The sequence below is a fragment of the Calypte anna genome, chromosome 3 (assembly GCF_003957555.1).
Source record: "Calypte anna isolate BGI_N300 chromosome 3, bCalAnn1_v1.p, whole genome shotgun sequence".
Taxonomy (NCBI): Eukaryota; Metazoa; Chordata; class Aves; order Apodiformes; family Trochilidae; genus Calypte; species Calypte anna.
Window position 1 is genome coordinate 74,321,627 of NC_044246.1, and position 13,778 is coordinate 74,335,404.

The 13,778-nt window shown below is 36.1% G+C and overlaps 1 protein-coding gene across 1 annotated transcript in view; it reads left to right on the top strand.

Annotated features, from left to right (window-relative positions):
- ASCC3 (activating signal cointegrator 1 complex subunit 3) overlaps positions 1 to 13,778 on the top strand; it is a 249,751-nt gene that overhangs the window by 106,202 nt on the left and 129,771 nt on the right. The gene's annotated exons all lie outside the window — the stretch shown is intronic.

Genomic DNA, 13,778 nt, shown 5'->3' on the forward strand with positions numbered 1-13,778 from the left:
ACATAAAATTCAGATTGTGGTGTTTTTTGAAAGATGCACAGTTGGTTTCCCACAGTTGTAGGAAAAAATATTTCAGCAACAGCTTCACAGCCCTCTTGCTCCCCCTGGTTTAACACCATTCTTCCACTTCTCTTGTTGATATCAGTTACTGCTGTTACATTAAGAAAACCTTCATGAAGATTACATATGGAAATGCTGATATTCTCCTGAGTGAAGTCTGTTAACAACATTTGTTGGCAGTACCAAGTTTATTTTCTCCACATTGTCAATTATGCACGTACCTTGCTAAATTCCTAACACTGGGGTACATTTAGAGGCTTGTATTTCATCTCATGTTATGATTTCCTGTGTTTTCACTTGCTGTAGATAAAATTACAAGTAGTAAATTCTTTAAATCACTATGTCCAAAGAAGTAACAGATCTTGGATTCCTGGCAGAAAGTTGCATGCTGTTCCAGTTTAGTTATTGCATCTTTCTCCCCCTTTCTTCACTGAGGAAAAATTTGTTTACAAACATATATAATATTGTTCGAAAAATTCAAGTACAATAAGCTGTTTAATTGTAGCTGTTTAATTGTTACTTTCCTTGGGAACATATTTAGTTCTTGTACTAGGAGCTGAATGCATGAGTGTGTTAAGACATGAGCTACAGCTGACAGAGGTCAAGTGAAGAACTGTTGTCTACTTGATATTACAGTTTCAGCAGCTGACACTATTGCTGATCTCAATTTCTGAAATCTTGTCTTTCAAACCAACAACCAAATATAGTTTCCCCTTGCTGTATAAAAGTTGGGTTTGTTCCAGAATGCTTTGGTTAATTAGATTCAATTGATTGTAAATATTAAGCATTTTCTACACTTGAAAATGTTTGCTCTGCTATGTTGTAGACCTCCCTTAAATACAGTTCTAAATGCCATCCATTTATACTGGACTATTCTTCTGAGAATTTAAAACATGTTGGTCTTGATATATATGAAACAGACCTACAAGCCCCATGAAACTTATTAATTTCATAATATACAAGCACTGATATACAGTCAGGATATCAGTGGCCTTCAACAAGGCCAAGTGCCGGGTCCTGCACTTTGGCCACAACAACCCCATGGGGAGCTCCAGGCTGGGCACAGAGTGGCTGAGAGCAGCCAGGCAGAAAGGGACCTGGGAGTCTGGATTGACAGGAAGCTGAACATGAGCCAGCAGTGTGCCCAGGTGGCCAAGAAGGCCAATGGCATCCTGGTCTGTATCCGGAACAGCGCGGCCAGCAGGTCCAGGGAAGGGCTTCTGCCCCTGTACTCAGCGCTGGTGAGGCCACACCTCGAGTACTGTGTCCAGTTTTGGGCCCTTCAGTTCAGGAAGGAGATTGAGGTGCTGGAGCAGGTCCAGAGAAGAGCAAGGAGGCTGTGAAGGGATCCAGCACAAGTCCTGTGAGGAAGAGCTGAGGGAGCTGGGGCTGTTCAGCCTGGAGAAGAGGAGGCTCAGAGGAGACCTCATCACTCTCTACAACTCCCTGAAAGGAGGGGGCAGCTAGGGGGCGGTCGGTCTCTGCTCCCAGGCAGTTATCAGTAAGACAAGAAGGCATGGGCTTAAGCTCTGTCAGGGGAGGTTTAGGTTGGATATTAGGAAAAAATTCTTTCCAGAGAGGGTGATCAGACACTGGAATTTGGCTGCCCAAGGAGGTAGTGGATTCTCTGTCCCTGAAGATATTTAAAAAGACACTGGATGTGGCACTCAGTGCCATGGTCTGGTAACCACAGTGGTAGTGGATCAAGGGTTGGACTTGGTGATGTCAGTGGTCCTTTCCAACCTGGCTGATTCTGTGATGATGTCTTTGACATTGCAGAATCAAGTATATCAGCTCACTGTATGATACGTTATTTATAATATGTAGTACTGTACCACATCTTACCAAAGTCCTAAAACTGAAATACTTTTAGTTCCTTATCTTTCCTGTATTTTGCCTTGCTGTAGATATGAGTCCCTTTTTTTTTTTCCTTATAATAAGTATGCTGTGATAAATGACCCATCTAATTGTGAAATCAGATGCAGATATTAAAATAAGTGCAAAAAAACCCCTTAAGTTCCTGCCCTATAGAGGAAGATTAATATTATGAGTGAATATGATGAACATTACCCTAGAAAGACAGTTCTTTAGTGTCTTTTTACTATTTTGAGAGTAGCCTTTAATCTTATAAACTTATCATCATGTAGTTTTCTCAGATTTTACAAATCCATTACTTTGTGTCCACATTCCCCATAGTCAGACACTGTTACCTTTCTTAGCTGGTGTTATCCTTGAAACTTCTGTTTGTTTACATTCGATTTGTGTAAAGTTTGTTTGCTTTTTAAAAAAGCTGTGGTTGTTCCTAAACTGTTCTTAGAAAAATATATTCATACCTTCCTCCCAATACTTTATTTAGAAAAAAAAATCCAGTTGTATATATGTGTAGAATTTAGGAAAAGGTTGAAATTTTATAACTATTCATGCAGTGGTGTGTGAAAAACACAGATCTCATTAGCTGTGCTCCAGAGAGTAAAAAACATACCAGTTCTGGTTTATATTGAAGTGCAGGAAAGAAATACCAGGATCTGAGAAAGATACTTTCTCTCTTCTCAGTTTCCATGAGTTAATGTGCACCTTCCTATGGCCATCAAACTTTCACAGTGTCTCTTTTGAGATTCTTTAGCAAAATGTCTTAATAAATGAAATTTGACATTGTTTATCTACTGTTCTGTTAAACTTTTTGATGAATTCTACCATGCCAAAACTGAATAATTTTACTCTTATAGAAGTCATGCTGATGTGTCCCAGTCATATTATAGATTACAGTGTGATACTTGACTGAAGTTACAAGTTCATGTGTTTTAATAGATGTGTGTTTTAATTTTTTAAGACTAAGACTGGTAGGAGATAGTTGCATTCTACAGGCATGTGTTTTGACAGATGGAGAGAAGCTTTTTATGTTGATGTTTCAACAGTATCCTCTGCAAGACTTCAAGCTCTTCCTGGCTACTGGGAAATTAAGAGTTGGTGATTCAGCCTTTAATTTTGATCCATCTGCTCAAACTAATGAGAGATCTCATTTGTAGGCTTCACTTTGAATTACAAAATGCAACTGAAGTGATAACATTTGTCTTCTAGCACAATTCTTCTCTTGTTCAACTTGAGGAAAGATATAATGATAGATGGCTTGCCCTACTGAGTTGTCTAGGGTCTTTGTTACAGAAACTTTTTATTGTGACTGAAGCAGTAAGATCAGAAAATCCCTGTCCCAAAGGTTTCCAGGTGCTTTTTAAGTCAGCGTGCTCTTTTTGTAGGATTGCTAACAATGTGGATCTTCATTAGGAGGTTCCTCTGTCAGATCCTCTCAAGACTACTTTCATTAAGAACCTCGTGCTATTAAGTTTGCGTTCCTGGGATTGTCCCTGTGTGCTCAATATTTGCTGAAGATTTGTTTTCATGTCATACCTTGAATTTGCTGTGTTCTCACATTATCTGAGAAGATGTTAGATGCTCTCAGATTGATTTGTACTTTTGGAGCTTTATTTCTACCTCTTAATAAACCAAATAATCTTTAAACAGTGAACAAAAAAAAAGCCACCTGTAATTAAACACTTTATCAGAAGAAAACAAGTCCATGCATAGTTGCAGATAATATTGCCAACATTTATGTTTTGGGATTCTTTTCTGTTGAAGAGAGGGTGGAAGGAGCTCAGTCACAGTAAATTATCATTCTCTCAAAGTCACATCTGTCTCTTGTCAGCCACCAGTAGCGGGCCACGTGCATTAAGAGTATTAATTCATCTACAGAGCTGAAAAAGCTTCTTTTTGAAAGAGTAAATAGCTATTGGCAGCCTCACCACAACATCCAAAAGCAGATACAGTAGCAGTATTTCTACATATCTAGCAAAAACTAAGGTTAACTTGAGTGCCAGCAGGATTTAGAACTGTAAACCAGTGGAGATGTCATCATTGTAGAATTAACATGGTGGAAATTTTACTGGGACTAAAAGTATAGAGGAAAACTACTTAAAACAACAAACAACCTTAGACAAACTGATGATAGACTGCCCATTTTTTACTAATTTTAGTTCAGTTTTAAGTTTTAAAGTGAAGTGCTTTTTCAGGTAGTGGTCAGTTTCCAAAGTTAATTTCTTTAACTGGCTTCTTCTGTCTGACTATTTTGCTTTTGCAGTATTTTCCCAACTGCATATGATATACCTGTGGCAAGCTTTACCTTTTCTACCTTTTAAAATTAAATTTGGATTTCCTTTAATGTACAGAATACATCCATGTATATCTGTTAGATTTTTAATTAGTGTATGCACTGGGTGGTTAGTGTGCAGTTTTCTGGAGATCAAGCTTGCTTTACTAATTGGAATTGATGTATTTAATTACAATGTTGTTCTGCACCACTGTTCTGCATTTAGTTCATTAGAAGTAATATTGAGATGCTATATATTTTTTTTTAAAACTTTGAATAATTTTTAAGTATCACCTTGCACAGATTGTTAATCAGGATTTATGATGGCAGGTCAGAAACAGATGACATTTGAATTTATGTAGTCAAAACTGGTTCTTTTTGCTATGTATTGCACATAAAGCATTCACGTTTCTGTAACTGTTCTCTGTGAACAATAATTGACTTGAACTTTGCAGTACTAAGAAGTGTCATCTTGTTTTTCTTGCAACACTATCTTAAACGCAAAAAGAAACAGAGTAGGTATTTAAATCTATTTTATTAAATTGTCAGAAGCAAATTTGACAGGTGTTAATTTCATCTGTAAAAATGATGGATTAAATTTCTTTATTATCAGTTTGCCAGCTGTTATTTGGTTGCAGAAGCTGTGTGGAGATAAAAGTTTAATAAGCTTAGTTACTGCAACTGTTGACAATGCTTCTATAGCTGTGTCATAAGATAAGATTTAATAAAACAGTGTTTTCTTCAGAGCTTTCTCTGGAACTTAGTAACTTGAGAATTTAGGTTGTGCTTGTTGTTTTCCTGGGTGAAACAGTGATTATAGAACACTCTGAACAAATAACTTAAAGTTTTTTGAATTTGTTAAGATATTTGTGAAAAACAATCTAGATTTGTTTTTTCTATACTTATAGCCTTAGAGTTTATTTCAGCCTTATTTTTGGCAACTATTTATACAAATTGCTTCTGCTTCATCACCATAACTTATTTGCATATATCTCATTATATATTGCTTCTATATTTATATATACACAGGTATATATAGTTATATAAAAATATAGAAGGTAAAGTGATCTGAAAGGATAGCTGAATTATGCCTGATCATTTTAGTTGCTATTTCTGTCAGCCAACAAAGTGGAGACTTGAATACTTGGGTTATTTTTCTGTAGAGTTTCTTTTTCAGTTTTTGCACAATTAGGGCCCATTCATGTGGATGGTATCTTTAACAAAATCACAAACTAATTCAGCAATGGGGCACTGTTCTTATGTTCTGCATCTTCATAATTTATTTATACAGTGCATTTCCACTATAACTACAGTTTGCAGTTTTAAGGCTATAATAGTTAATATAATCTTATGCCTGAAAAAATTAAACTTTGTATCTTACTTTAATTAAAATACTATAATGATGTGCTGTATAGGAAAAACATTTCAAAAATGGTACATATGGTACAAATGTCTCATGTTGTCAAATTATATCTACTATTTTCCTCTATATTTCCTTGTCAAATCTCTTTGGTTTTAAGCATTTAATACCTTACCAGCTTGCTATATGAGCATCTCAGGAAATTACAGGAAATGCATGCCATAATAAGTTATATATGCAATAACCCATTATTCTTCAGTTAGGTAGCCTTCTGAATGTGAATGTGCTGTATTTCTTTATGCTAATTTTTGCATAAATGCATGTCTTCACAAAGTATATTTTCTGTATATGTATACACAGGTGTTCATGACATGTTCAGGTGTTCTTTACAGAGAGGATGATCAAGCATTGGAATGGGCTGCCCAGGGAAGTAGTGGATTCTCCATCCCTGAAGATATTTAAAAAGAGACTGGATGTGGCACTCAGTGCCATGGTCTAGCAACCCCAACGGTGGTTCAAGGGTTGGACTCGATGATCTCTGAGGTCCCTTCCAACCCAGCCAATTCTATGATTCTATGATGAATCTGTGTAGGCCAGTTTGATATCTTTCCATTATTTATGAGTTTCCAAGATGTTCAGTTTATGTGTGCACAACTGCCCAATGTCAATACTGTAATATAGCTGTTTAAGATAGCAAATTCTACTACTTAGAATTATTCTTCTGATATTATGAATGTACATTGAAAGCAAAAAATCAGACTTAATGACAAATGAGTAGCTTCTCATAGCCTAAAATTATTTTTAGTCAAAATAGGTATGTCTGGAGCCAGTCTGTGGATGACCTCAGTGTTAAGTTATCACTGTATGATTTAACAAGTTTGGTAAAGGCAGCTTGGCCATTCTTGCTGATTAATGTGATGAGTTTTACTAGCTCTGTGTTAAAAGCTGTTTTTCAGATGTGGGACTGCAGACCATTGGTAGCCTAGAGGATAGAGGGAAGTAAAGCCTGTGGATCCCTGTCAGCTTCATATTGTTATTTAGTTAAGAATGTAATGGCAAGGATAAATGCTACTCCAGAAGACATGCTGAGGATTGCCAGTGGTCCCAAGCTTTGAAAATTCCTGCTCTTGTAGCCCTGAAAGAAATGGATCTTAGTTTGGTGCTTAGTTTTACATAATAAATAGTATCAACCAATAAAATTCCTGATTATTGACAAATAAATTACTCCGAATGTTACCACCCAGCAGGACCTTCTCCCTGCAACAGACTTTTAACAGATGCTACTAGAGAATCCAGTAGTAATGTAGTTAGTGGCTTTTAATTCGAAATATACAGTAAGGTAATCAGTACTGATAACAAAAAGACTGGAAAACCTGAATTTCCTGTTCCTTAAGTGTTTAGTAGGTTTATTTATGTTACTAGATCTTACAAAACTAGAAGATACAGAGGTTGGTGGGGCAATTTTCTTACTCAATTTTATTTAAGTAAAAGGAATGTGAATAGATATTAATATTTCTCCAGTATCCTCTACATTTCTTTCTTTCAGTAAAGCCAGATAAAATCTTTGTAGTGCTCTTGGGTTATTTTTTTTTTCGTATTATGGATGGTATAAATATAAGTATAAGTATAAATGCTTTTGCAAACATCGTAGATATAACAGCTCTTATTCTGGAGTGATACTTGTCAAAAATGTAATTTGTGATAATATAGAAACATATTTTCTTGTACAAAGTCAGAACAGTTAATGTCAGAACAGGAAAAAGGAAAGTGCTTGAAACAAATTCTTCCATGATCATGTTTTTCTAAAAAAAGATGCACTGAAAAGCTGCTTATAATTTTGAATAATTATTGTCGTTCAAGTCCATTGGCATCTGCAAAAATGCAATTGTTAACTGCCTAATGACATATATTTGCATAGTAATAGACTAGCTGTACTTCTATACAAGAATAGATATTGCTGTTTCTATTTCTGTCCTGTCAATTAAAATTCAAAATAATTTCTACTACCTGTAGGAGTCAGTAAAGTATTTTCTTTGTCTTATTAAATAGTTTGCTCTCTACTTTAATTTTCACTCTATTAATTTTTACCCTGCATTTTGTCATGCATTTGACTAACGTTACAAATTGAAGGTAGCATAGATCCCATTGTAGTATTATGAAATGGGTCTCCTTTAGTGTCCAGAATCCATATGTAAGCACTGATTCCATAAGTGAGCATTTATTTTATAGGCCATCTAATGTAATTCAAAACACAGTAAAACAACATCATAAAAATAGGTGATTGCAATTTTTAAATTAATAATTTACAACATCCTAGTGTAAATTAAATCATACAAGCCAATCAGCAAACATTACTAGATAATGCTTTATAGGTATAAAGAAAGTTTTGTGTGGGCAAGTGCATTTTACTCAGAAGCATTTTTCCATCGGGGCTACTTTGTACCCACTGCGTGTTCTTAAGTGTAGAGTTTTACTATCATCAGAGTCTCCAGTTTAAATGCTAGAGGCTTAGTGTACATCTTAGCGGTTTGTCAGGGTTTAACACTGGCCTAGCAATTAAACCAAATAACAGATACACTCTATTAATCCCCCTCTCCTCCTTGATAAAGAAAGGAGAAAGAATAAGGGAGAGAGACTTATGGGTTGGAAACTAAACTATGCAACTTTAATGAAACAGTAATGATAAATAGGAAAAAATACTAAATAGATACAAATATGCAAATATACAGGAAAATTGATACCTCATTACTCCCCCTTTCCCCCAGTAACTCTCACGTCACCACCGAGGCTGCAGGGCAGCCCTGGGAAAGTCCAGGCTGGACTCCTGGCGTCAGCAGCAGTTGGGAACTGGAGGCAGGAACACACAGATTCAGGCTGGCACGGATCAGGACCACAGGCAGATGAATGGATGGAATCCTCCCAGGATGCCAAAGCAAACAGGGACAGGGGAGGAAGGGGAAGCAGGAAGGGAAAAATGGGGCTTGACCCTTGTGATCTGTCAAATTTATACTGAGTATGACCTGTATGGGATGGAATACTCTGTTTGGTCAATTCTGGCATTTATCTTGTCCGCTCCTCCACAAAGGAGGGCTGCAGGTGGGACCTTTTTACTCCTTCTCTCCTTCCAGAAGGCAAAATGTTCCTCAGAGCTGAGCAGTGTCCTTGGCTCTGCACACCAGTCTCTGGCTGTAACTATAAACATCAAGTGTTATCAGTCCCAGAAGCAGACACTGTCTGAGAGACTTGCTGTTAATTTCAGCAAGTGCAGCTACCTACAAGAGACCTAGCTGAAAGCAAAAGTACAAGACAGAAAATCACCTTTATCCTGGCCCAAACCAGGACACGGTTTGAAACTGTTTATCGATAGCTCTGAAAGAAAGATAAACCAATCCCCTGTATCTTTCATCTTTAGGTAGTGGCAGAAGACACAATGTCATGTTTTACATGAGCCTCTCTGAAATGCCTGTGCACTCCTACACGTACCTTATGAAACAAAGAGGAGAAATCACAGGTGTGTGTCCAGTTGCTGAGCTAAGATTGTACTGAGATCCAAGTTGTGATGTGACAGCTCATATGACTTGAGTGCTCCAATAGGTGGAAAGAGGCTCTTGAGCCAGGCCAGGTCAGGATGGCAGCTTTCTTCTGTGTGAGAGCACAGTAGGAACACCTGGAGCTCTGTATAGGAATGGATGATGAGCCAGCTGAGAGTTTAGAAGGAGGACCAGCCAGCAGACAGACATGAGCTACATTGTTGTGGGAGTTTGTTACAGACACACCGATCAGGAAAAAAGTAGATGAGGCCTTCTTCAGACAACTAAGAGAAGCTTCAGATTTACTGTCCATGGTATTCCTAGGGAGCTTTAGTTCAGTATCTGCTGAAGGGACAACACAGCAGAGCAAAAGCAATCGGGGAAGTTTCTGGAGTGAATCAGTGTCAACTTCCTAGTACAAATGTTTGAGGAGCTGCCAAGGGTTGATGCTGGGCTGGACCTTGAACAATAAGGGAAGGAAAGACTGGGGACATGAGTGCTGGAAGAAGCCTTGGCTGCAATGACCTTGAGATGGTGGAATTCAGGATTCTGATGAAGGGAACACAGGAAAACCTAGACCCACAGCCCTGGGCTTCAGGGATGTAAGAGATGAAAGAATAGGAATGATGTTAGTAATTCAGAATGTGTATGACAGTAAAAGCTTTTTTATCAATAGATTTAGAGCACAAAAGGCTACATGAAGGAAGGGCAGATAGGAAGAAAATTAAGAAAGTAGTTCAAACAGAACATCTTTATCCTAGCTTTTTCCACAGAATTTCAGGAGCAATACTAAAAATTATATTGGAATGTTCAATATATTATTCATTAGGGGGGGCATATCTTAGGTAAAAAAATATATTTCCACAGTGAAAGAAGCATGAAAATTCAAATTATGGGACAGGTGTCTTTAAAAAGTATCATTATTATAGATGGATAACCTAGTTTGCATTAGAGTAGTAAAAATATCTGCAAACTAAATAGACTTGTCACCCTTAAAAGCTGACAATATACTAATAGAAATATAATTAGATAAATAGCTGTGTGATAAATAGATTTTTTTTCTTAAATTAGATTCTGTAGAGCTTTTTTCAAAAGTCTAGGTTTTGCTTAAACAGAGATGATCAGATTTAATTTAGTTGAGTTAATTAAAACTTTACAGACAGCAATTAATGGTAATTTATCAAGTGTTCCAAATATGTTACATTAAAGTACTGATTAGCTGATGTGGTATTACAGATTTCATTGTTGCTGTTATTAATATTTTCTATTAAAATATTGTCTGATATTGTGTAACTTTGTTCTTCAGAGTTTGTTGAATGTTTCTTTGGATGAACAAGGTGATTAATGGTGACCCTTGCTGAATGCTTTTGGCATTTTTCTTGAATGAAAATTTCTGTAATTTAGTGCATGCTAATTAATTTTACATTATGAGTAAATGCACTCAGCTTTTAACTTGTGAAGAATTTTCTATACAGAAAGAAGGATACATGAGCTATCTCATTAGAACTAGTTTGTAGGAAGCTTAGTAATCCTTTAACTTTCTATAGTTTAAAAGATCTTGATAAACTTGCATCTTATATCAGGATTTCTTTCAAATACAAGGTGCACTAAAATGAATTAAAATAATTAGAAATAAATGCAAATTCTTTAGTTGCCTTGGTAAGTGACACAGTTCGTTCAGCTTTTTCTGTTCAGAGGGTATAAAAAGATTTTATTCTGCAAAGTTCAAAAATCTGCTCAAATAAAAGCAAAATTTCTACACAAAAAATTTTAAGCTTTCATATAGGTCCCCTTAAAAATTCTTATTCCATATACATATTGGTTTTCTTTTGGTTACTAGTTCTGGATCTTCCTAAGTTTATGTGGGAAGGGGAAATCACATTTATGCACTGTCATGCTGTCATTTAGATTTGGTATTCAAGACATTCTGATTTTGCAGTTAGTGGTTTTGATCAAGAAATGTCAGTGAACCATGTGTTTTCATTTATATTTTTCTTGGAATATGCTTTTTGTTCTGTAAATATTAGGCACTGCAATTTTGAACAGTATTTTGGCACTTGGGGGGGAAATCACAGCAGGAAAGAAAGTATTTTATTATTCTTTAGAATGAGGCTAGGCATTAGTGAGCTGTACTTAGTCTACATGGTTCTGTTTAATGAAGTGCAAAGGATGATGTTATTAACATAAATAGGTGCAGCCAGCACTCTTTAGGGAGAAGTGTTGAAACATCAGTTTTGTGAAATAGTTGGAGGAGGTTTCATGCTGACCTTAAGGGAGAAAATGGTTGGGTAAATTAATCTGTTGATCTATATCCCTAACTGCTCGTATTTAGTAGGATACCCAGGTCTAGAACTGGATACAACAAAAAGAACACATTATAAGAAATTAGCTGAGTGATGACAAGCAATGTCTTGAAACTAAAATTAAGTATATATACTTGTCTCTAAACTAAACAATTACTCTATATATTGCATTAAACAAATTCATTCTTTCATCTTAATTTATTTGGAAGATGCAATGCAAAGTGAAGAGCAAAACCTAGGCCTTTATCCTCCAGGGGAAGTGTTAAGAAAAACAGAGATGCTGAATTCAAGCATTCAAGTGACCACCCCTCTAATAACAAGGTGGAAAGTTGTCTGAAAGAGCCAGTGTGCTTTCCCAAAAAGATGGAGGCACCATTCTGGAGTTATCACAGAGAGCATTCATTTGAAAGACACATTTTTTCCAGCAGCAAAAGTTGGCACTATCCAAGGCACAGGGACGGTGTTTCAAGTGATTTGAAGTACCTGATTACAGATTTTCATTTCTTATTTTAGGCACTTCTGCTACCTGCATATGTGCTTTGTTATTTTCTTTCTCCTCTAAGTGAAAATGCAAGGCCTATTAGCATCTTGTTACTTGTCTCTGCTAACAGGAAAGTACTAGTTCTTGTAGGCACTTTGAATATTAGCACTTTTCAGTGGTTTTGCAATGTACTAGCACATTGCAGAAACAACCTGGAATACCCAACACTTGAGGAATGCAAGTACTTTCTTTTGTGAATTTTAAATAAAGTCTTGTCTTTGAAGACGTTTGATTTGTCTCACACTGTAGAAAAATTCTGGGGATGTAACCTAGCTAGAGACATTTGCTTTCTCCTTTCTTGTATATTTTTCATCATTTAAAAGCTTTGGTTTTGGGAGAGCAGCAGCAGACGCTTTCAGCAATACAGCTATATACACCAGAGCTAGCTTTGAACTGCAGAATACAGATCTAATTACACAGCTTGTAACTGTGGAACCGCTTCTCTCTATTCTAAATTACTTTTCCTAACTTATCTGCATAATTTAATGCACAGAGATTTTGCCACAGAAATGTAATATTCTGTGACACAGTTAGGACAGGCTAAATTAACCCTCTTAAGACTATATTGCTGTCTCACAACATATTTGGTAAATGACATAAAAGCATTAAACAAGGTGTCGGTTTTTAAACTGCAGCTGGTTCTTTACAAACACATCTGGTGATGCAAAGAGATAACTAGTAAATATTAACTTTAAGATGGGGTATCTCTAATCAGCTAACAAAACAGTATTTTTAAAATCAGATTGGTGTCTGTCTAACTCTCGCTGAGTCGTCCTTTTTGTTGGCAGCAATTTGTGTAATAGTTTTAAATTTTAAAATTTGGTCAGTTGTTGATATGTGATCATAAATACATAAACAACAATTAATTCAAGTGTGCATTATTAGCTTGGAAAGAGGTACATTTCATAAAGAAAATATGCTACACATCTGAAAAGTACCAGTCTTTAAGAACTGGTGTAAAGGACAGTTCTGCAGTGCTTGTTTCTTAGTTATTTGCATAATAAGGTCTTATGCCTTTCTGAATGAATGACTGCTAGGATCTCAGCTATTGCCTTCTGCAAGAAGAAGCCATATAAAGGGGTTAAGAGAATTTCAATATGTTCTTTGACCAGTGAATATTCTGAGGGGTTTTATGCACTAGACCATTATTTTAGTTCATTTAATGCAAGAGATTTCATATGTTAAAGAAGTAGTTCTGTGTCAGGACATATCTTCGTTCCAGAACATTAAAATTGTGTGATGGAAACAATAGAGAATAATAGAAAAAGAAGAGATGGTCTGTTATGTAGGACAAAGAAACACTTAACTGAAAATTTAGATCTTGTCCCTGCCTCTGCCAGTTTATGTCTAATGTTACAGAAGCTGAAGCTGCTGAAATAAAAATATTCAGACGTTTGTATTAATCAGTGCCTCCAAATTTTGAGAATTACAACACAATGTTGATCTTATGAGGAAAACTATTGGGTGTTCATGGCTTCAACTCTGCTCCACATTTATCAAATCATATATAGTAAGCAGTATGATCTCTCATCCTTTTTCACAGCAAGATAGTTAATAGACTTAAGCTTAGTTTCACTTGCAAAACAGGAATCTGAGGAAAGATTAGCATGTTTTTTTCTTGGTGTTGCATAATCCTGACTTCTTGTAATTATTACATTCACAGCAAATCCCATTATAGAATTCTTTAGTCTTGAGAGCAGGTTTGGATCAGTTATGCTAAATAAAACAAGATAATGTATCTTGTAAAACAAGAATATGCTAGATAAAATCCTGATTCATTACTTGAGCACAGTCTCAATCCCATACAAAATGTGGCAGGTAATGCTTCCATGTAAGAAGGAAG